The 24,944-nt window shown below is 40.4% G+C and overlaps 1 protein-coding gene across 3 annotated transcripts in view; it reads left to right on the top strand.

The window, feature by feature from the left end:
* Positions 1–24,944, top strand: part of CNTN4 (contactin 4) — a 349,563-nt gene that overhangs the window by 93,937 nt on the left and 230,682 nt on the right. The window contains exon 1 of one of the 3 annotated variants that reach the window (XM_029995894.1): positions 13,070–13,091. The exons of the other annotated variants lie outside the window; for them this stretch is intronic. The gene's annotated coding sequence lies outside the window, so the exon portion shown is untranslated. Of the gene's footprint in view, positions 1–13,069; positions 13,092–24,944 lie in introns of those variants that run through there. 3 annotated transcript variants of the gene reach the window in all.

Here is a 24,944-nt window from a genome sequence, read left to right on the forward strand (position 1 = left end):
TGGCCTCTCCTTCAGCATCATGCATATTAATTGGAGTTTATAGTATCTAAAATGAATTAAGTATATAAAATATATAGTGATTCTTTCACGAAAACCAGCATTTCTTGATATTTATTGGTTCCCATTTGCAAAATAAGACTTGTTGAAAACTCGAGGTGCTAGTGTGTGTTTTAGAAGTGCCAGAGCTAATCTGTTAATGTGATTGTTAGTCCTTTCTGAAATAATCCCTATGTGAAAATGAGCACCAAAGAATCAATGAACCAATATAAAAATGATCACATGGATGTCCTTGCATTTTCTCAAGCCCCTGAGATCTCATACCACTTAAATCTCAATGAAATTTCCAGAAAAATGGTGTGCGGGGTGGGGGGGGTGGGGGGGCAGGAAAAAAAAAGAAGAATGAGGTTTGGTGACCTTGCAGTGAAAATGCCAGGCTCCTGGCCTGGAAAGTATGGGACCTGTGAGCTGAAGTGCCCACGATGGCAGATATGTCACATAGAGCAGGGATAGGTGAATTCCAGGTGATTTAGGACACAGCGAGTCCAGCATTGATTTCCTGTAACTTTCTATAGGAGAAATAGCCCAGCTGTTTTTCTTTAGATTTTGCACAGGTTTTAGCCCATAGACTTGTTTAAAAGCCTTATGAAAAAAATAAATGCAGTAATAGACAGTGTGCTGTGAGCGAATGCTTTGCTTAATTGTTTATTAATATGAAGAAAGTACAGTAGTAATAACATCAGCCTTATGTTTGTTAGCTGCAGTGAGAAGTTAGATAAGTTGTGTGGGAGAGACTTGTGCAGCATCTGGAGCTAAACATGTAACTGTCTTTTTATTTAGTGCAGGGCAGATCTTGGGAGTTGCTGAGTATCGTCATCACTTTAAGGCTGATGAGAGCTGAGGGCTGTCATCACCTCGCAGGACCAAGTCTTGCGTATCTACGGATGGAGCGTGTGCCTGCTCTTTTATAGCATATTGGCGAAAATCTTTTATAGACCTAAATATCATGGGTCAGGAGCACCACAGATGCTGTGATCTTAAGGTATTTTTCAATATAGTCAGTTTTAATGACATTTGAAAGAGCTAACTGGTCTGAGGATAGGTATGATAGGGTGACATATGGCAAAGCAGATATGGGTTTACCTCCTACAGCTTGTCTTCATGTTTGACCTCAGCAGAGTAGAAGGGAACCTGCCTGGTGAGAATATTTGATTCTGGCTTTTTGCATATTTATTTCATCTGGGGATGGCATTTTCCTAACAGAGTGCTTATCCCTGCTGAAAATTAATAATTTTTTTTGTCATTGAAGCAACAGTGTGGGGAATAAACCTTAATGTATGAGTAACTCTACGTGTGTGCAGGGGCTCTGCACCATTCCTTATCTGAACGTTTGAATCAAAACTCATGCTGGACCATGAAAAATTTAAACGGGTTTGAAGGCAAGCAGCACTGCCAGTGCTTGCATTGCTATTCACCCCTTGTACAATAAGAGATGGAAGTTACGAAGAAGTTCTCGTCTTGTATCTTGAGTCATATTATTATCACTGTCTAATTATGAACTTGTTGCAATGAAGTAATGGAAATTAGAAACTGAATGTCTGTGGCTGCTGGGCGGGTTAAAAGGCGTAATTACACCTGAGTCTCTGCTGGGTAATGGATGCTGCTGTGTATGTGGAATGGGGATTGGAAGGACTTCAGCTCATGGCCAAAAAGCTGCTCCTGTGTAGTCCACAAACGCAGAGCATCCACCCTCCCCATGTGCGGGGATTGTTAGCTGAGTGGGATTTTCTTGTTTTGTTAAACCTACAATTTATTTTCTTTTCTGTTGGAAAAGCTTAGAAGTAAAATTTAGAAAGATCACTCTTCTTTGAAAATATTCAGGCAAAAGTATCATGGTTGAAAAATGGAATCCTGAAGAACACAACAAAAAAAATTCTGGAGGTTTTCAGTTTCTCACTGATAACCTGTAAACATGTGTGAAAATTGTGTATATATATGCATTTACAAAATTGTCCTTTTTCCCCAAAAATCTTTTTTCATTATAAAAAGCTGTAAAAACCTGATGGAAAAGCTAGATGACAGAAAATAACCAATTCTCAATATCACTTTATATTGCCGTAACACCCAAATGCCAAAGGAGCTATATAAACACCTAGGAAACTACAATCTGTCTTGAAAAGCTTACAAGTAAAAGGAGATTTTCAAAGACATAAAAGGTAGATTGGTGTCTGGCTTTTGCTGAAAATCACTGAGCACCTCAATCTGCTGAGCACTGTTGGAAATCCCACCCAAAGACCCTCTCACTTCTCATGAAACAATAGGAATATGCCGCAAAAGATCTGACAGCACCTTTCTACCAACTGCTTTCTTTGTAAGGCACTAATCTTTTTTCTTAGAGATTATATGTGATACTGAAAATATATTGGTGGGTGGGTCACAGACCAGAGGACTCATTAAAAAAAAAAAAAAAAAAAAAAAAAAAAAGCCTGCAGACGGCTGGTTTCCATCTCCTCCCTGGCTGAATTAAGAAAGATGTTTTTCTTCCCACTGCTCTTCTATCTCCCTCCTTTCCATTTTCTGCATTATGTTTCCTCCTCCAGACTGTGGTGGTGGAGCTGAATGCTGATGAGACCATCGGCAGTCTGTCCCCAGACAGAACTTTTTAAGGTCATTTCTCCTGGTTCTCAATTGCTTGACCTGCTCATTTCTCTTCACCAGCTATGGTAGGCTACCCAATTATACACTGTTATTTTTATGATACTTGCTTGTCCTTCCCAGCCTTAATCTTCCTTTATTGCTAGGAACACTCACAGTCTCTGTAGTCTAGTTAGAGCTAAAGTTCATAAGAGAAATGTTTTAAATTGACAGTTTCAAACGAACAATCAGGAGCGCACGCAGTGATGAGGGGGAACAGGCTTTCCGTGGACGTAGGTAAAAGCGAGTCGTAAGGGCTGATGCAGCGATGCTCTCTCTGCTGGTGAGCTCTGCTGGCGCGGCTGAATCCTGAGGATGTGAACTACCTTTGAAGGGAAGGTTGCACGTACCTACACATAGAAGGCAGCCTGAGTAGGACTGTGTTGGTTTTATAACGGTGTAGTTGTGTATACAAGTAATATTTTTAAGGATCTGACTAGTTTTCCTTGACCTTGGTAAGATAGACATCCATCTCTGTTGTTCTCTGTTTCAGGCAAAGTCTGGGGTTTCTTACTATATTTGTTGGTTTTATTCCAAATTCTACATCCCTTCCATACACAGTCACTTGCTGAGTAAGATCATCTATTATTTATTATTATGCTGGTTGCAAGGTTTGTGCAGTGGTCACTCGGAAGAAGAGGTGGAGAAAGAGAGATGACAAGTCTGAGCATTGAAACATGAGCTCTGTTATCCTCTGATGTGTGAGGCCCACATACTGTGAAACAGCATCATAAACTGGCAAAATAAATTCCCTTATATCAAATTCACTTCCTCAGTCTATCAAGGATAAATTCAGCATCAATAAAAGAAAATTGCTCTGAGACAGAATCTGCAGGTTACCCGTGTGGTCCTGCGACTCTTCCATACGGGACGTATCACAAGTCAACATACACAAACTATGAGGAATAGTCTGTATGAACTATCTGCATGGGAAGAGACATGCCGTAGTCTGTATGCTTACACTAAAAAGTAGGAATCTTCTTAAGCAAATTCATGGTCTGTGGGCAAATGACATGAACCGTACCTCTTCTGGTACAGCGATGCTGCTTCATCTTCAACCCCATCAACCGTTTGCTCATCTCACAAGTCCCGAGTTGTTGTAGAGTTGTTGTAGCTCCTACCGTATTTCGCAGCTGTGCCGACGTGCGTGCAAGGTCCAAATCAGCCCAGGTCACCACGCCGTCGGAAGGCACCAAACTCGTCCCGGGCCTGGCTGGACCCACCTCAGCGGAGTTGCAGGAAGGATGGAATCGGCCCCAGCTCTGTGTTTCAAAGCTTTCAGAGTTGTCTGAGCAAATGGGAATGTGAATGAATCATGCTTTAAGTATTTACATTTCTCAAATGCCTGAGAAGCTTTTTAAAGGTCAATCTAATTAAGACAAAGTTTGTTTGTACCAATATAAAGCAGTTACTATTATTGGAAATTCCTTCCAATGCAATATATGGCATTTTACTTACAGTTTAAATTTTAGTTTTGTATGCTTAATTTGGAAAGAGCAGAAATGATCTTTTGGTTCCATAATGTCTTACTTAAAATGACATTTTAATCAATAATGAATTTTTTTGCTACAATTAAAAAAAGATTCATTCTTCCTGATGCAAAATAATTAATCAAAGTTTTTGCTTAAGAAGCATTCTTTTGTCTTGGAAATAAAATTGCCTAGACTCATAACAGCAACATTATTTAGTGCATCTGTTTTTGATTGCCATCTTATGGGAACAAAAGCCTTTTTTCTATAATTTAAGGATGCATTTAAATTCAGTTTGAAAGACTAAATTTCATGATGTGTTGCCCTTAAAGGCTATAAAAATTGAGATCTATTTGTGCGTCTCCATAAGAATATCAAAGTGAGAAGTAAATCAGTTTTTCTTTTAGTTTCTTTTCATATTTGAATAGTTCTGCCTGCTGCCCGGAACTTGGCACAACTGAGGGAAGTTTAGACCTTACAGTCCTTACTGCCCTAAACTTTATCATCTTTAAAAGACATCAAATTGAGGGGAGGGGACAGGGAGGGTGTAATTAGTTTTGTTCCACTGACTGCTTCCTTTTTAATGGCTATCTGGTTATCTGAAAGCTTTACTTGCAAGAGCCAAGTCCAAAGCATTCCTGTTGAGGAGTGAACCAGAAGCTCCAGGAACAGTGTCTGGCCCTTCCAAGCAGAGAGACTTGTCTCTGAATCCAAACTTACACTGCTGGCAGCAGGGCTTTCTCTTGACTTGATTTTTCTTTCTAGTAGTCTTTAACACTGTTTTCCTCATGTGAAACTAGAAATTTTATGTTGTTATCTGAATTCTGTAAAACCATAAAATGAGATGACACATTGTAAAATGAAGAAAAAACTTTCAGGTAACTGAGTTTCTTAGACATATTAAATACTTTGGGTTTCCTCCAGATGCTCATGAAGCTTGTAGTTCTGTCTTGTAGTTCAACATCAGTTGAAGAGGAGAAGTTCGTCCTGCGTAGCCAGAATTTTCCTCTCGCAGTACATTGCCAATCTTCTCTGCCAGCCTGTTCGTGGGTTATGCAACATTGATCCCAAAACCTCTGAATAACTGTATGGTAATAAGCTCTCATTCAGTATCTTTTAGAGAACATCTCTAAATGTAATGAGAATATGACCTACAAAAAGAAAGATATTAAAGAAACATCCACATATCAGTAGCAGAGATGAAAAATTATGAACATCGGGGAAAAAGATAGTCTTGAAGTTTGGAGTAAAACAGAAACTAAAGGTTGTATCCTTTCCTCTGTTCCTTATTGGCATCTGACTCCAGTAGATTTGAAGGACTCACAGGACTCGTTTGGAACTTGGTAAACCAGTGCAGTGTAGAGAGACTTTTTTTGCCTAGGAGAGTGTAATTTTATCAATCATGAGAAAAGAAGTGAAGATGTTCTTGCTTAAATATGCAGGATAAAATGTAATGTTTTAGCAGCATCATAAAAAATAATTACTATATCAAAGTCAGGCATAATTATCACAGGTGTGAATGGTAACATACAGCATCATGTTGCCTCAGACATATGTATTTCAAGGATTTACAGTTAAAAAACCCCAACCCTCTTGAGTCTTTTCCCTGTCGCAGTGAGGCTGTATAGAGTGTTGTTGCCAGGACTGCTGCTTTTCCAGGCTTGTTTTCAGCATGGCGAGACGTCTCTCTGCCGTCGTCCTACATAGCTGCTGCCTTCCTTCTGCGTTTCATCCGTGTGAGATGCAGATAGAGGGCCGGTGCGTCACTGAAGTAACTAAAATAGCAAAAGTACCAGCATAACGTTTGAATTCCAGATATACTCTATCCAGCCATGTTATACGAAGCAGATAAAGATTTCCCCCGATAGCCCTGCTATCTGATAGGCACCAAATGGACTGGGTGCCTCGCTATCTGAGCATCGGGGACATAAATACCAGGTTGTGCCGTAATGCGGGGGACGTTAATGGGATGCTGAGCAGGGCCCGCTCGTCTCGGCTGTGCTCTGTCTCCGTTTTGCCCGTGCGTCGCGGTGGCCTTCCCCACGGAGTTTTCCTCCTCGGATGGGTGGTGTGAGTCTGGGAAAGGTCAGGCTGGTGTCCTTGCTGCTCACGCTGACTCCTCGTCTCATGGTTTCTAAGAGAAAGCAGGATTAGGGTTGCTTTAGTTTAGCGTGCATGTGAATTGCATCAAAAAAACCCATCTTTTCATGTGGAAAAATAGATTTTGGGGTTTGGTTTGGTTTTTTTTTTTTTTTTTTTTAGATTAAATCTAATGACTGAATAGTACCTCAACAGCTGTTAACGAAACCCTCCTTTTTAACATACAGTGCACATCTTGTGGGGACTCTGTCACAGCTGGACTTTTTTCTCATTTCTCTTCATTTATGTCCTAAGCTCTTGGTCAAGGACTGTCTGCTGTGGCTCATGCAGTGCCGTGGACGGGCAGTCTCCAGTCCCGGTGAGGCTTGTCAGTGCTACCAACACCTCAAAATTCAACTCCAGAAGCCAGCTACCATCGTGTGCAGCTCAGAGATGAGAGCTGAAACCATACCTCTTTGCTGAATGAGCATGCAGTGTAAGAAGCTTGACTTAAATCTGGCTACTGTGAATGCTGCATAATCAGATACATAAAATAGGTCATAAATAGTCATAGTGAAACCTCAGCACGTATTTTCTTTGTTAGTTTCTGTGGCTTCTGAAAGAAAATAAGTACTGTGTAGATTGTAGTACAAAAGTAAAATAGCTATTGAAAGGCTCTTTGTAGTTGCTAACTTGTTTGTTGCTAATTTACTTCTGTTCTATATAGCCAGACATGATGAAGGTGTGTGCGAGGAAAACTAATTTCTGCGTGTCTGCTGTCCTAGTGAATTGTTAGCAAGGTATGTGAGTGGGAATAGCCCTAATACTTGCATTTGCATCCACAACAGTGTTTTTTCTTCTACCTGCTGCTAAAAAGCTTTACCTCAGCTCAGATGGATTCTTGCCATATAACCTGACATCTCTCTCCCTGACACTGCAGATCCCTTGCCTCTTGCCGCGAAGGGGCAAATCTGGGGAGCAGAACAGAGCGCTCTGCGTAATGGCTCAGGAAAGGAAGAAGCGGGCTGGTTTAGGTTCAAATTCTTCACGTATGAAGAATTTACAAAAGATGATGTTAATTACCTAAACAAATTTCACAAGAACGTGGGTTGAAGACCCTTATTCCCAGAAAGAAGTGTCAGAAGAGATATAATAGTTTTTGTCAGTATTTTGGTTTTCTAATCAAAAGATGTGCAAAAAAAGGAAAGAATTGCTTTCTTGTAGCAGGGGCTCTGGTTTCCAAAACACTGCAGCAGGGAAGATGACAGGAATTGCTTTTGAGTTGTTCTGGTAATAATGACTGTAGATTGAATTATAATAAGGTCAATCTCTTAAACATTTCGCTTTAAAAAAAAAAAAAAATGAATCCACTTTTCTATTTGGACATATGTTTTAGCTCTGTGGCATGGCATTTATTTGGAAAATGATACAAGGTAAGACATGGAGTGCTGTTTAGAGGAAACATTGCAGATTATAAATACATTAAAGATTCATCTGACAGAGGAAATTTTCAGTACATGTTTCAAACTGGATGTGGCTTTTTGCCAGTCTGCCTAATGCTCTCTTAGCAATATTAGGGTCAGCTGATGGACAGCTCTACCTAGATTTTTAGAGTTAATACTGGAGATGTAACTGTAGGCTACTTCTTAGACTTGTATCAAAGAAAGAATTGGAAGTTAGCAGCAATTTTAAACAATTGTTACCCATGCAAAAATCTCTGAGTTTAGGAAGAAAAGGTAGAACAGCACAGGTGTACTTCTGACCTACCCTAGAGCTTTAGCAGACATGCCCCTGGTGCTTCCTTAGTCTAAAATAGGTAAATTTTATTTGAGCTTGAGATTTTCTTCATTTATTCTTTTAGTGTCAAATTTAACTTGCACATCGGTAGAAAGTTATGAATGAACACTTACATGCTCTGAGCATCCTTTGGCATTTCCAACACAATGAATGTGTTAGATTAATTTAAAATGTATTTAGTTGCAAGACAGCGCGCTTGATTTCCTGCACCCCCGTGTCTGCTCGCCTGGTCCTGTATGGACTCAGTCCTTCACCTTTGTGGTGGAAAATGACTTTCCCAGTGTTGTGAGTACGTGTGTGTATTTATAAGGATACCAGAGATGGTGGTAATTTATTCCTGTTGTGCACTTGTCTAACTCGGTGTGTGTAGAGGTTAATGGGCCGCATGCGTTTCCTTCTGTCTTCTCGCAGTGTTTTGTGTACAGTGATGGTTTCGTAGCTAGAAAGCTACAGCAGCAGTTTAAAAGTGAGGGAAAAGACAAAAACCGTCTTTAATTGGTTTTGGGAATGCTAGCTGTGTTTTAAAATGTAAGTCTGTGACTATTTTCTGTGTTCTCCATTTTGCCATCGCTTTCACCTTCTAACTGAAAACGAATATTATTGCCCTTCTTTACTGTGCTGATTTATTTAGCCAATACAAAAGACAATTCTATTGTTAGCATAGGATTTTCAATAATGTAAGGAAGCTTAAATAATCATTCCTATTAAAATAATCAGAAACTTGTCATAAGAAGACAAGTTTCCGGATACTACAAAGCTCTATTGCCAGAAGTTTCTAATAGCATTTTAAGCTGCAGTTGTAATGGTAGTGTAATTGATGGCAATACCTTTAAGCCAACTAGTTTATTTTAGGTGACTAACTTACCTATGTTTTATATGTATATTTAGGATGTACTTTTACATGCTGAGAACCTAACCTGTTTCTACTGCTGGCTTTTAGGACTTTGGGATAAATTTAAATAAATGGATAATAGCAGAGATATTCAGAGGTGCTTCAGCACAATGTAGGGCACTGTCAGTGACTGCTGGGCTGCTCGAGTGCTTCTTGGAAGCTTGCTGGGGCCCTAAGTAGCTTTGGAAAATGTGGTCTTAGCTATTGAAATGTTTATGGTGTACACCCACATCTGTCTGGCCTAGAAATCTCAGCTTTCGAAGTCTCAGTGCTGGGACTGCGTACTTTGATGTGAATAGTGGGTTAAGAAATTTTGCACAGTACAAGTTGCAGGGTATTTGTACAGGCTGATCAAATTGAATGCTTATCAGAGGCTCTTAAAACAGACATCTGCATCTTTCATCACAGTAAGTGGAGCTAAGTACAGTTGCAAAGCTTCTAATTACTGGTACGTGTGAACTGAGAAGCGAGGCTGGCCTCTGCACATACTAGATACAGCTCACATTGAGGAGTGGATGTTATTATATCTGTAGGAAAAAAACAAGGCGTAAACAAAATTGTTAGTGGAAAGATACAGTCTTTGATAAAATTCTGCATCTAAATTCACCTTGAATTAGTCTCTTTGAGGATAAGGTCACTATTTCTCATAAGAGGTTTTTCTGTGATGTTTCTGCTTTACAAAACAACGTAATACCTCTCTGAGGTATCTCCTGCCATTTTTCTCTATTAGCCTTGATGGCTCTCCAATTATATTGCACTTTGAGCCTTTCCAGGAGACAAAACCAAGGTTTCAGATTCCTCAGGAATTAACGTAAACGGAACTGATTTGAAAACTGAATCGTGGTAAATTAACACTAACCCACCACCTCTTTGTAGTTGCTCTCCAGCATGATCGGATCAGTCACTTATTGGCGAAATACGATGTCAGGATTTAATTTAAAAGCTTGGTTCAAGTTTGGGAAAGTGCCGCGGGGTGCTGAGTGTTTCCATGTGCTGAACATCATTGACTCCTGTTACAGTCAACAAGCAATTTTCATTTGAAATGTATCTTTTAGTCTTAGTAGTAACAAATCAGATTATTTTATATCAAAATAATAGATCTGATAAACAACTCAAGTTCTTTGAATGAACTGCTCACAGTAAGTCTCAGTGGTTTGTGGGTTTTTTAATACAGAAGCATGCCTGTGTACACCAAATTTTTCTTCTGCTCATTCCCAGTTCCAGCCTCTGACACTCAGGGAGTTTTTCTGTCTATTTGCTGTTAAAGTCATAGAATAATGTGGGCTGGAGGGAATCTGAAGGTCATCTACTCCAGCCTCCTGTTCCAAGCAGGTCTGGTTAGGTCAAGTTCCTCGGGGACTCTTCCATTTAAGTGTTGAGCATCTCCAAGGACTCCATAACCTCTATGGACAACGCGTTGCATTATTTTACCACCCACAGTGGAAAGAAAAGGAAGAATTGTCCAGGTTCAAATGTAAAAATATTAATCAGTCTAGCAGCAGTAATTAGCCAACCTTGGGGAGGATGCACTCACAATAACGTTCTCATGCTCTCATCTTTAGTGTAAAATCAAGTAAACTGATGTTAGAGTTAACACATCTACCAATTGTCTCTGGTAGATACTTATAGTTGTTTTCTGAAAGGTTGGTGAAGGATTAATTTTGGGGCACTTCTGGATCATTTTGTTTTCCAGAAGAACAATCTGTTGCAATACCTTTTAGCTTATTTTACTGCTGTTTGCATTGAAGCATACTTGTGGATGTAAATACTTCTGTGCAACATGGCCAAACATGGGCAGCTCCAAAATTCTGTGTTCTCTGCTTAAATAACTTCATATCACTAGATATTGGAGCTCAAAATAAGTAAGATATAAATAGATAGTGGTAATGTAAAACTGCTAGATTATCGTGTATGATATGGAATTAACAGTGTTCAAAGTAATTTAGGCTCTTAGGAAGCTAAACCTCAATTTAAGACCTAATTATTTCAACAGTTATGAAAATTTTGCCCTTACACATTTTCCCAAAAACCAAAGCAAGAAGTTTCTTTCTTCTTGGCACCAATTTATTTTTTTTATTTTGTTCTTAAAAAGATTAAACAGTCTAGCTGCATTAATTAGGTTTTCTGAGATTTTTATTTGCGATATGCAAACTGAAGGCTGAGCGAATAGCCAGGAATTCAGCAGCCCACATGAATATGAACAATGAGACATCTTTTAGAAATTAGAAGTTTCCTCATAACGCTGCCAAATGTTGGACTTCAATTGAATCCCTTACACAAGGGGACTTCCAAGAAATGTTGTTTCCATTGAAGATGTGTGATTGTTCAAGCACATTTTGCAGCTCTAAAACATGTGCTGATCAGAAACTTTAATGGCTGTTATCTGGCTTTAAATTCTTTATTAAAAACAGGTGCTTCTTGCAGGCTTTCAGCAGCTTGGCCATAATGAAGGCAGCAGCTTTAGCTTTTTAAGAGTTTAATGTTAGCTTGTGTGTTGTAACAACCAGAGTAGTGGTTGTGTTGTGTATCTGCATATGAGATAAACCAGCAAATAACCAGAGACTACGTGTGCTGAGGAGGATAAAACAGTGAAGCAGAGGGCAGGAGAGGGGATACTGACCTTTAGGACCATCTTTTTAACCGAGTTGTCTGTGTTTGCAGAGTCTGTAGTAGCTGTGTAGAGGTAGTAGTTTCTCAAACCATTGAAAGACAATAATTCATCTTTTAATCGGTAATAATAATACAAGCTTAAAAAAAAACTTCAAAATTTCCTGTTTTGCAATGCTGAAATACTGCTTTGACTGAGATCAGCATAGCTATTCTAAGCAGATGCTGTGTTGGGTACTTTCAACGTGAGCCTGGTATATCTACTAAAAAAGGTCTCCTTGTTCTCTCAAGGTCCAAGACAGCGTTTCCTCCGTGCTGGTGTCTCAGGATGAAATGTTGGAAAACAAAAAGTCAGTTAGAAGCCACATTGGACTAAGAACTTCTGAAAGTCCCCATATATGCCTGTACCTTTAGATGACTACTCTTGTTTGTTTGTATTGTATTGTATTGTATTTGTATCATGGTCTTCTAGGCACTTTTGGAAATGTCAGCTAAGGTATGCTTGGTAGATTGAGAAAGAGATCATTTTATGAATTTTTTTTTTTTTTTCTGGAAGCAATAAAATAACAAAATTGATTCCTTTACTGATCCTTGTCTTTAGGTGGATCTTGTTCTGTACGTGGATCAATAAAAATATGTCTTTAACAACGAGAGGATAGATAGAGGGGGCAGAAAAATTAGTCCGTTCATCAAGGGCAACATGAAAGAAGGACTATTGTGAAGATGTTACAAATATTAATGTGTTGTCTTGCACTCCCATGACAGTAAAAGTCCCATTAGTGATAAATATTTCCAGTTTTAAAGATCTACAATTTTAGGAGCTGCAAAAGGTCCTTTTATATAATAAAATTAATGGATGTTCAGAAATTTTGTACACGTGCTTGTCTCAAAAGAAGCATTGTTATATCCTGCTCCATCCATCCTTTCTGAGTATGGAATAGCAATTTAATTTTAAACCTGAAGTGTTAAGTTTTAATTTTTTTCCTTTGATCAGTCTCCTACTTAGTCATACATAAATCAGAAGAATATGAAAGAACTAGTAAAAATGGCTGTATCCTTCTAGAGCTGTAATTTGGCTCCATGAATTATTAATTATTAGACCAGTATAGCAACAGCTTTTTCAGAAGTCAGTATAAATGTAAAAGGCTCACCTTATCAGCCAGGATCTAAGCAGTGGTAGTAATGCAATTCTTACCATTTAGCACTTTGTGGTACGTTGAAAAGGAATAGGATATTAGACCATTTAAACTTTCTGAAATATAACACAAAGTAAGGAAGTGCTTGCTTTTTTTTTCTTTTTTTTTTGCCTCTGAAATAATTTCAAAGAAATGAATACACACAGATTTCTCAGGGGTTTGGACTGGTGGAGATGTTGAAGCTGTTCCATTTGTGAAGCATCACGGCGAGGGAGACCAGCAGCTCAAAGGGCATGCTTGAAAAGGAAAGGCTTTAGCTGCTTGTGTTGGTTAGAAGAAAAGAAGAAATCCGTGGAGGCCTGAAATTAAGCTAAAATGGATGAAAGGTAGCATTTACCAAACACAAAGGCATCCATTATTGTAAGTAAAATTTTCTTTCCTAAATAATTTAGCTCTGTAGTTTAGTACTGTGGTACTACATAAGTCTGGTGTTAATTTTCTTGAAGTTGTTCTGATAGCGGTACTAGGGGACCCTCATGTTGTCCTCTGATTTAACTGGTCTGGCCAAAAGAAAGGGGTATTTTTGTCCCTTGTTTTAAATGACTTTGTGTTTGGTGTAGTCCTAAAGGTTCTTTTCAAAACTTTGTCCTTCTCAGATATAATCTGCCTTTGGCAGCTTCAAAGTTGAGCGCAGTAGCTGATTAATTGAATCCCATCTTGCAAAATTTAAGTGCATGTAATGGAAAACTGAAATACTTCAGCACTTACTTTTCTAATTCTGAAATTTCACTGTAGCATTTTTAGTATTTTAGCAATACTGTTCTCCATATCTAAAGATAAGTTGTTAAAATAAGGAGTCTCTCTTGCAATATATCATAATCTATTATTAAAAATATGATTTCACTTATAAACAAATTAGGAGAGAGTATTAAGGAACTGATTAGGTCTCTTTGTATTGAGGTTTTTAATAACCATTACACTACAAAATTTATGTAAAGCAATATTTCAGGGAGAAATCCTAATGGCATTCTAATGTGAATTTTACCTGAGATTGTTTCACAGGAGTGTGAAATAATCTAGTTGCTGTCACTTGTTTCTGATTTACAGAAGCCGTTTTGCTCCCATCTGTTGATGCAGAGAGACCAGGCAGGGTTAGTAAAGAGCAGTTCATCAGCACCAAAGACTGCGTGCAACGCTGGTTGCAGAAAAGTAATTAGTCTACAAAAATTTAGATGAAGTATGTAAGTTCCTACCCTGGTTCTCTTTTTTTAATGGCGAAGGTGAAGAATTTGCTAGGTGATACTGCAAATTAAAGTTGGAAATCTTCCTTTAATTGTCTTACTCCTTTTTGTTGTAGATTTTACGTGAATTTTGGGTGTAATGTATATGCAAAACACAAATTTCCTGTGGGAAATTATTAACAACCATATCTCTTGCATGTTTCTATTAAGCTAAATACACTCATGTATCAGCAGATTTAATAACTTGGTCTAGGGAAGCATTCGTGAGGACAAGGCTCATGTGGGAAGCTGATCTGTTACAGCTTTTCTATCCCCATCTCCTATTCGGGATAATTAGTGAATCTTTAGAGCTATTTCTTAAAACTTGCAGGAAGGTCTGGATGCGGGATTGCAGTGGGAATCGTGCTGCTTGCGGGGAGCCGAGGTAACCCCTGGCTTGTGGCCCTGGGTGGATGCCGTTCATCTCTGTGCCATGGGTAAAACGTTACCTGAGGAAGCAGAGAAGGAGGAGAAGCAGCAGAGTTTGTTTCATTTGGGACAGGAAATAGGTTTTCCCTCATTATTAACTGCACAATCATGCTCTGATGACGTTTAACATGTGAAAGTAATCACGGCACTTCCTTCATCTCTGGCCAGTGGAGAGAGGGAGTGCATTAATTACACGGTCCTTCCAGGTGAGCTGCGCTTGTATGCAGCACATTACCCAAGCTAATGTGACCAAGACCATTAAGAATTATTTTCCTGATGAATTCAAACTATTTTCACGACGTCCGTTTTGGCTGCGCGAGCGTAGGTTTGTGCAAAACGCGACAAGAGAGCGCGGGGAGATGGAGAGGAGGAAGCCGGTCTCCGGCGCAGAGGCAGCGTTGCAGCGGTTCGGACGCGCAGCACCCGTGCCTGCAGCAGCCCCGGCAGCACCCGTGCCTGCTCTCCCCTGCCCCGGGACGGCCGGTGTAGGCAACCCCCGTGGCCCGGGCGCTCGCCAGAACTAGAGTCTCTCGTGCAAGAAATTGGAAAAGTCCTTCGGTAGGGAAGGAGAAAGGTAGGGAGGAGATTAAAGATATATGTCTTAATCTCGGGAGCTATAGGGTGCGCAAAAAACGGCGCGGCAAAACCGACCAGAAATGTGCCGAAAGGTTGTTAAAATGCAATTGAAGCCTACTCGGGGCTGCGTGCGGCTCTGTGGGAGCACCCTGTGAAAGCGCACCAAAGTGTGTGTCGGCAAGCCTTTTGCAAAGTGTTAGCTCGCAGCAGACTGATCTGCCCATAAATAACACTAAAGTTTATAGGCTTTTAAATGGATGAAAACAAATTTGGATGGCTTTTTCTCATCAGTGCTTTTAGGGGTGCAATTTTTTTTCCCCGCAAAGAGCTGTGAATTTAAGATATATGTTCAGACACCTCTCGCATCCCGTGGCAGCTGCTGGGCTGTAACGCCGTCGAGACGAGGAGAGCCGGTGACCGGCGAGGTCTGTGCTGTGCCTGGCTTGGAGCTGCTGCCATTGCGTGGCTCTTCTAGGCTTGGGCACGCATGGGTGCCAGGCAGCCATCTGCCATCTCTGTTGCCTTATCGTTCCCAAAACGAATCCCCTCAAGAACCGTAAGGGGGTGGAAAAGGCTAATGTGACTTACAGCCTTCCACCCGTACGTCGGTGGTCCAGCTCCAAGGTTACGTCTATGCCACGTGCGAGGATGCCATCCGTCGCGCAGCGGGTGGCCGTACCCGAGCTCGGATTAGCAGAGCCGGCTCAGTGAGTACCAAAGCAAAGTCACCGTGGTGGTGTCTTTGTCACGGGCTGAGAGCTGCCGGAGCCCCGGGTACGGACACATGTTGCACAGACGTCCGCGCTGCCATGCCTGCTGTTTTTACTTAGCCTAGCTAGGCTGTGATGGCAATTACGCCTTTGATGGATGTGCCCTGAAAGCTTTCTTACAGATCCTTGAAACTAGGCTTTGGTTGTCTCTTGGAGCTGCTGGCCACAGCTCGCTGGAAAAAATGATGCAAGCAGCAGATCTTGGGTATCGCCCTGAACGTGGAGTCCGGAGAAGCACCCGCTTTCTTCAGGTGGAACGGAGGAGCTCTGTAGTAATAGTGCAAAGACTCATTTAATCAGCGTGCGTTGCAATTGAGTAACGGGCGGCGATTTTTCATGTTATATTTTAGCTTTATCAGATCTACTGTTTGGCTGAGTAATGTTTTAGACGTTTTAAAGCGGTCTTGTTTTTCAGAGAGGGGATTAGGATATGGCTTCGTGTTCAGTGGGAGCTCCTAACAAGCATCCCTAGAAGATGCCGATGCTGGGAGCTCAGCACCGCGCTTTCCCTGTTTTCGGAGCCGCCACGCGGGACTCCTCTGTGTATCCGTGCCCCACGGGTGACTGCAGGCGGTGCCTACGTCCTGGGGGTTTGCCTGGATGTGGCGAAGCCTGCAAACATGGACCCGTAAGGTTAGATGGCTGAAAGAGAATTAATTTTCGCAGGGCAAATTATCATGCCTTGAAACGCGTCTCCAAGTGAAGACGTTACAAATAATTGTGCTTGGATGGCTTTTGAATCTCACAAATTAAACCTATTAGGAAAGTCTTACTCGAGTTTCTGCAGTGCAGTTTTGCACAGAGAAAGCCTTGGTCTGCATTTGGAGAAACAGTGAGAAGTATATACTTTAAGTGGCGGAAAACATGACAAAACGTGTATTGCTGGGAATGGAAATACAGCAGAAAATATATGGCTATTATCCAGCTGCAAGTTTCTCCATTTAAATGCAAACAAAACAGGAAAATGAAATGCAATTTTTAGTTTAATCAACTTTCATGAGTCTTCTGGGAAGCCCAGAAGTATCTAAAAGGAGCCTCTGGGACCTGTTGGGTTTAAATATGAATTTTGAAGTCTGCTCGGTAATAGATGGTATGCTGTGTTTGGTTTAAAAATTAAGCTTTGCAAGTGACATCTGGGCCTAACTGGAAGCTAGCTGGCAAGGGGGAAGGCTAGTCAAATTAGCTGTTCATTTCAGAGGTGCATTAACCCTTTCTTTTGCTAAAAATGTGTCTAACACAACAATTCTTTGCCCGATACATTCTACAAATAGGAAGTTAAAGTAACAAACTTATCCATTATAATTATTAAAATAAAGAGCACAAGTATGGATAGGAGAGACACTAAAAAAAATACACAACAGACTGTACCAGGCAGTATACTGCAGAGTTCCATCACAGTGGAACTTGCGAAAAGTTAAACTAAATGAAAATGGCCTCTAGTTATTGTGTCCATAAAATAATTAATTTAGGGGAAAAGATTAATGATTATTTAAGTATGATTTTGAATATCATAACATCAAACACCTGATCTATAGAGATGTTATAGGTATGAAAAAATATAAAAAGTTTGTGTGTTTTAATTAAAAAAAAAATAATCAGACAGTGTAAGAACTGAGGAGTGCAAACAGTGTAGTGAACTGAAATGTTTTTTTCAATTTCTGGCACTGGAATGGGCTGGGACATTTCTGCATTGATGTCCTCAGTGTTACATTTCTCCTGAGACCAATTACAAAGGTTCACAAGGTTGTTTTTATTTTCCTTGCTCTTGATGCCTTTTTAATGAGGCCTCCTAGTAAACAGCAAGCATTATGCTTTCCTGTTGTATTCCTGTCTGCCGCCTTTAAACATTTATTACTAATACATGTGGGAAATGATTTATAAATTAAATATTAGGAAAATGTACTTTTAAAAAACAGAAGTAGTTAGGGGGTATGTTTTATAATTGTCATTGGGGGAGTGGGAGAGGAAGTCATGCCAATATTTTGCTAATGGAAGCGCAGTGAAAGGGACTGTTAAAGCATCATTGTGGGTTTATGTAATAAATAGAGATAATAGATGCATGGAGTTTTCAGTGCATGTATCTGGGCCTGTGGCTGGGTGTAATAAAATCTGAATGCAAAAAAAAAAAAAAAAACCAAAAAAACCAATTGTGCAGAGTTGCCCAGGGAACTTTGACCGTTTCTGTTCTGTGCAAGTGTGTGTTCCCCCAGACTGCCCTCCTGCTCTGCGCCAGCACCGCCAAGTCCTGGTACCCGCAGTATCCCATCGGCATCGTGCCTGCCAGCACCAGCTCCTGCCCTGGCACGTTCCTCCTTCTGCTTTGCCTCTTCAGTCGCTGGATCTTCCAGATTCAAGTGATACTTGCAAAATATTCTCTAATCACCAGCACCAGCTAATCAAGCCTAATAACGCAATTATTTTGGAGTTGAAGTGTGAGTGACAGAGCCTTGTACGGAATGACTCCATCGTGCTAACCGCTCTCGTGTTGGGACGCTGCCTGCTGCAATGTTGCTCTTGCTGCCTTAGAAATACCGAAGTCAAGTACAAATACTGTAATTGTTTAAAGATGTTGTATCTCGTTACTGAATTTCATTTGTTTACCGTAAATCATGACTCAGCTTCAACAATAGACAAGGCTGTTTTCACCTGGGTTTGGAGAACCTGTTTTGTTCTTTCATGCTTTGGTGCCAGTTTCGGAGTAATGTTCATGGAGAGCAAATGCAAATCTGGGTTTGGTTTGGGTTTTGTTTTGGGGGGGGGGTGTGGTTTGGGGTTTTGTTTTGGTTTGGGGTTTGTTTGTTTGTTTTTTTGTTTTTGACAAAAGTCCTTGCATTTGGCTGCCCTACGGCAGGCTTTGTTTGTCTCTTATAGGTAGGCTGCTGTGCGCGGTCTCTGGTGATACCCAGTGGCTGCATCTCAGCTGATGTCCTTTCGTTGTCCTGCTGGCAGGCTTAGATAGCACATCTCATTCTACATCTGTGGTAGCTTTTGTGGGGGGGAATAGATGAATACATTGACAAAGCTCACCTATATACAGGTGTGTTTGGATATATGTACGTATCCAAAATTTGCACTTACTAAACGATGCGTTTCTGGTAGGTTTGTGCTTCAGGGAGGTCTTTGCCAGCACAACGAATTTGTCTTTGTGTGCTCCTGTCACGGTGGAAAGCTTGGGAGAGGTCCTGGTCCTCTCCTAGCATTTGCTCTGGTGACATGAGGCAGTGATGGAAGCTGAGCATAGAGGGGCTGTTGTTCAGAGAGACTCATTTTAATCATCTGGTTTGATTCCTCTGGGTCTGGAAGCTGTTGTGGGTACTCCTAAGGACAGGGCTGCAGAAAGGGCTTACTCAGCGTGCTTGCCAATCTGTCGCAAGCAGATCTTTGCTTCATTTCTTGAAAGTTGCATCTGTGATTACAACCACTTTTGTAGGCTGCCAATTCAGCTCCTTCCTCCTATTCCGCCCTCGGAGTTTGGGTTGAAATTGGCTGAAGCTCTCGCGTGGCTGCGACCTGGCACATCCCCGCAGCGCTGCCGCCTCCGACCTCGGCTCCCTGAGCCCTGTCGCATCCCTCAGGTGCTCAGAAGTAATTCAGCAGAGAGTTTGCTGTGTCTTAGATGCATTATCCCTCCGAAAAGGCTTTTCAGAGGTGTTGGAGGAGAGGAGCGGTTGTCCTTCACTGCTGTACTGAAAGGTGTTTACTTCTCGGCAATGTCAGGCTGGTGGCACTTCTTTTCTAAAACATGACTGCTCCGAGAATATGAAATAATACTTTGATCATTTTAATCTTTTACCTTTTTAAGTAACTGATTTCATTCTCATATGAAAGCAATCGGCTCAGCTAGCTAATCAAGCTGCATAATGATGAAAAGGTCAAAATAAAATAGCGAACTACGGTGATTCACAGCAAAGACTGGGTTCAGCTTTCAGAGGAGTGCAGACCATTGTCAGAACATAAATTCATTTTTATTTTTTGAAAAGAAACTAGGTTACCATTTTTCCCTGTCCTTTTCACTGTAAAGTCATGTTGTCACCCACAGATGTTGTCCTGAGAAAAATAAGAAGAGTGAGTAGCTGACATCTCTTGTAAGGAAAAATTACACTGAGAACATAGAGGTCCCTAATTATATTGGAGTAATAGCAGACTTGACGCTGCGAGGGGAACATGCTGAACAGCAGCTATCCATTCTCCAGACAAGGTTGGCAACAGCCTCACCAGAATGCAAAAGTGAGTCTCTCTTGCACCAGTCTTCAGATCGCATTGCATGAGTAGAGAGTGTGGTATCGCATTCATCCAACCTCACCACATCAGGCAGTGAAAGTAGAAAATGATATGAAATTCATCCTTTCTTGATGGTTTTAAGATGATAACCCTCTGTAGTTATCCTCTTGAGCCAAATTCAGATTATCTTCTGTTGTATCTCCTCTCATCCCCTACCCTGCTGCGTACACAGGTGCTTTCCGAGCTGGCGCTCGCTGGAGGTTAAAGCAAGGATTGGGCCAGTGAAGTGGATGCCGTTATAAAAAGTTTACACTTCAGTGTGCGTAATGAGAAGTGACTCAGTTGTGCTGGAATTTTCCCAAGCTCTTGGGAGACGTGGGGCTGGCGTGGCAGCGTGCGCAGTCGGGTTGTTACAAGGACTCGTGGTGGCATTTATTTGAGAAGGCCAATCATTTATTTTTTGTTTCTGCTGTGTGGGATTTATTTTTAGTGTAACTAATCAAATACGTATAGAATAAAATAGTGTTGGTGAATCAAACGAACCTTTTAATGAGTAGAAGTAGCTTGATTTATTAAGTGGAATTGTAATCCAACATGAAGCATTTGATTACCCTCACACGCACTAATCCTTTTCTTTATGAGATTGATTTGCCCCGAAGATCTGTACATGGTATTTTTTTGGCAGCCTTTTTCCTTAAGACCTCAAAATGGTATAAATGATGAGCTCCAGCTGTTTCTCACTGTGTGGTTTGGTTTCTGACACACAAGGTACTGGATTTTAAGCTTCTCAGACTTTTCCCCAGTAAGTATTATTTAATAGCTATTGCTGCATGCACATTGATTTTAATTTTACCAAAATAAGTGCATTAAAATGTTTACATGTTGTTATTTATTACCAGCTGTTTTGTTAGCGTTGGAGATGGTGTTTTTTATTTATTTCTGGGTATGGCATAATTAATTTTGTGTGCTTATCTGGAGACTTTCTTGTCAGTTATTCATAGCCTGACTACTTTGTCTGCAATCTTCAAACCATTTACTGTGTGATGTGAAATATTTCAGTGTGTTCTTGCATTAAGATTTAGAATAATGTAACTGTCTTTTGGTATTTATAGCAGTCTGCTGCAGCAGGAGGCAGTTCACCTCTTATCCTCAGCAGCGTCGGTGCTGTAGGGAAGATCGGCTTTACTCACCTTGGGGAATTGGTTCTAGCTCAGATCAGGTCTAGTTCAGATCGTTTCTGTGTTTGTATAAAAATCACAGCATTGACCAGCTGAGGAGAGTATCTCGGCTCACCAGTGGATTGTTTTGTGACTCTCTGGGTTTGGATATGAAAAATTTGTTCTTTTCTGCACGTGTGGAAAATATGCATAATATTTTACATAGATCCACATTGTCCTTCTGCGCTGAGAAATGCGTGAGGAGGTTGAGGAGACGTGTGAAGTTTTTGTAGTTTCCTGGCCGCTCCCCATTGCAGTATGGTAGCAATAAACCCCAAACAAACCAAGGTGAGATGGTCCGAGACTTAAGTCTGGTTTTACCAAGGACTTGGGTGGTGTGCCTGTGTGATGGACACAGTTGCTCAGCTCTGTTGCCCCAGCTCCTGCCTCCCTGTCCTCCTGCTCCACATTGTGCCTTTGAACCCACCTACTTTTGCTCTCAGCGATTATTTTTTCATCAGTGGGGTTAATGGCAAGAGCGTGGTGGCACATGGTGACTTTTAAGACAGCATTAAAAAACACTCCCCAAAATAAAGCCTGAATTAAGAATAATCAAATTTCCAGAGGTAATTAAAGCAACTGTTCACATCTATTTAAAGGAGAGAAAAATTGCATGTTACCTCTTCATCTACTCAAAAATAAATAGGACATATTGAGATTTCTGTGTGATTCATACCACTCATTTATAGGATCACAGGTTCACTAGAAAATAAAATCTGAGAAAACCATAGTTTTTGTGTATAAATTGCAAAGAAAATGAGATTGTTAAGATTAGCCTTTGAGTCAATCAATACTTAAACAAATTATCCTAGTCTTGGTCAAAATGTACTAACTGATTCTTGCTGCAAGTTGCCTTCAACACTTAAAAACTTTGGTTCCTATAAGCCCAACCGTTGCATGGCTTTCCAGTGTTGAGTGAAGTGATGACCAGGTTTTAGCCCTTCTTTAATTAAACTGACATCTTTAACATTTAAGGTGGTCTTGTAAATTTAACAGAAAAGCTGCACAAGTTGTACATCTTGTATGTATGTATATACTCTGACCCTTAAGAACGAATATATACCTAGAGAGTACGGGTATCTACCGTGACCCTTAGCGTGAGTGAGAACATGCTCCCTCACCGTCTTGGTACTGCTGAGGCTGGTTTATGAAGGTCCCTTAACGTTCTGCTCAAAATGAAATACAAATCATTGAGAGTCAGCAAAAGAGTTTGTGCCTCTTGGTTGTTACATGTGATTACAGTTTACAGTTGAGCATGCAGTAATTATGCAGTTTAATCAGTTTCTGCACAGATATCAACCACTTAAAATATTTCTGAGTTTATCAAAAACATTGGATATCTGTCTTCAAAGATTTTCAAAGGAGCAAAAGAGAAATACCATATTTCACAGATGATTAAGTATTTTTTTGTTATTTCTCTTTTTTTGCCAGTATTTGTAACATATCAACAAAACAAAGAAATAAAATGAAAACCAAGGAAATACATTTCATTTCTTTTAAAGCCCAGGACTGAACATAATGCTATTCAGCATCCATCCGTGGCAGATTTCATCTTTTCCTTCCAAACCGGGTATCTCTTGGTGGGAGTGTGCCCGAGTGTGCTGGTGCTGCGGACAGATGGGCGTATGTCTGTCCCACTGCATTCCCAGGGCTGCCAAACCTCCACAAAACGATGAAATCCCCAAGGAGTCTAATTTCCCAAGACTCAAACCCGCAGGGCTTTGGCTAGCTTTGTATGAGCTCCAACTGAGCCCGCAGGGTTTGTCCATCACAAGTAATTACCGCCTTTAGTTGCAGATCAATGTAATGAGGTGGGATAGAGCAAAGGGTGTCCCACTGCCAGGGCACAGCTCGCAGGGAACGCAAATTCTTACAAAGGCATGCCTCAAAACATATTTTGTGAATAAAATGGACAGATAGACTTCAAAAGGGCTGAAAATGGCAAATCAAATATTTTCCATTTTGGTGCTTTCATTACAGAGAGGGGGAGAGATGCGCTTCATTTCATGCTGCTGGTATCCATAATATACCCAAGGCAAAAAAGAACTGTTAAATTACAGTTGTTTCTCCTCTGCTTGGAGATTTCTTCACAAATCCAAAACATTGGTGGTTTTCCGCATGTTTGTTTGGTTTTCTGCAATTAGAAGCTGTAGCCAGATTTCATGGCAGTTTGGGTTGGTTTATCATGTAGGAGTAGTGAGAAGAAATTTGTTGGTACATGTTTTGATTCACTTTCCTTCATTCCATTTTCCTAAAATGAAACTTGGCGATGTGATATTTGGAGCTGATGTAAAAGAAATTCATTCTAGTTCTAGTCCATTGTGCAAACTGCTAGGATTTTCCTACCTGTCCTTGCTCATGCTTTTGATATCATAAAAGAGAAAAATGATACCCGAGAAAACTTGTCATCCAAGAATCTACCTCAATGGTAGATTTAAAAAAAAAAAAAAACCACGTAAAAACTTTTAAGTATTCTGTTAGAGGACTGGAGTGCCAGGGATCATTCAGGAAACGAGGCTAATGAATAGTCTGAAATGCCTTTGGAGGAGCCCTCCAAAAGGATGTCTCTCTCCGAGGCCAGAGCATGCAGCTGTCTGGCTCCGAACATCAATCCTAATTCTTGCGTTAGCCCTTCTATCACAAAGAAGGGCTATCACATAGGTATGTCTGTAATAAGTAGAGAATTTATGTCCTAGAAAGTATATCCTGTCCTGAATGCTGTGACTTTCTGGGAATTGATGGGATTTTAGCAGGGGATGAGCAGGACTTGGGTTTTACCTCCTTCTGTGGTGGCTGGGTGAGACCTTGGACCGGCTGGTACAGGAGGCCGCGTGGGCTTCCCGTGGGATGCTCTCCCATCAAAGCAATGCCTGCCTCTTCGTATACTTACTTAAGGAAATGCATAAATGTGATTTTGTATAATACTTAAAATGAACTTGTATGGTAATAAACTCCAGTGTAGGCACTAAGCAATAGTTTAATAAGCTCACGTAAACATTACCACTTGGAAGAATTTTCTTTCTGGCTTTTTTTTTATCACTATGTTTCAAAGCCTTCTTACTTGAGAAGGTTATTTCAGTAATTTTTTTTTTTTCTGCAAATAAACTATTTTTGAAAAACAGATCCTTCCTAAGGGCAGTCAAGTGTCAAATACAGAGTTATGGATGGTGTCAGCTGCGTGTGGAAGCACACGCTCCATTTATTCATTACAGCTGTGAAAGCTTAGCTGTGCAAATGCCAAGTGCCGGTTGTGTACCTGTCACTTCGGAGCTTTTAATGAACATTGATCATGTTCACCCAGACGTTTATTTGAATAAAGTGAATGTGAAGTAATTTTTAAAAAAACAGTGTGAAATTTTTTTTTTTCCTAATATCTTATAGTCTTTAGGGTGAACCTGAAAGGACTGTTAACCAATAATTCCCATCTCTGAAAAATTATTACTCAATGAGAAAAGGATCTGTACATTCACTTTGGTCATCTTGTGAAGGTTCATTTAAACTTTAGAGTATAACTTGTCAGTATCCTATATATATATATTCATTAGTTAGTTCCAAAAACTCTGTTCTCTGTAGTTTAAAGTAGTCTTTAGATAGTCCCTTGTATTACCCTTGGGAAAACAAACATCTCTCTGGCTCCTCGTGCAGAACTTAGTTACGCAATTTGGGGAAATAACCTTTATCTCTTTGCTTGTTTGAGTGAACAGTCCATCCTACCAGATTTCTTCTGCTGCTTAGGACTTTGTAGGTGACATAAAATGTGAAATGTAGAAGTGTTGCATT

Source organism: Aquila chrysaetos, chromosome 20, assembly GCF_900496995.4.
Source record: "Aquila chrysaetos chrysaetos chromosome 20, bAquChr1.4, whole genome shotgun sequence".
NCBI lineage: Eukaryota > Metazoa > Chordata > Aves > Accipitriformes > Accipitridae > Aquila > Aquila chrysaetos.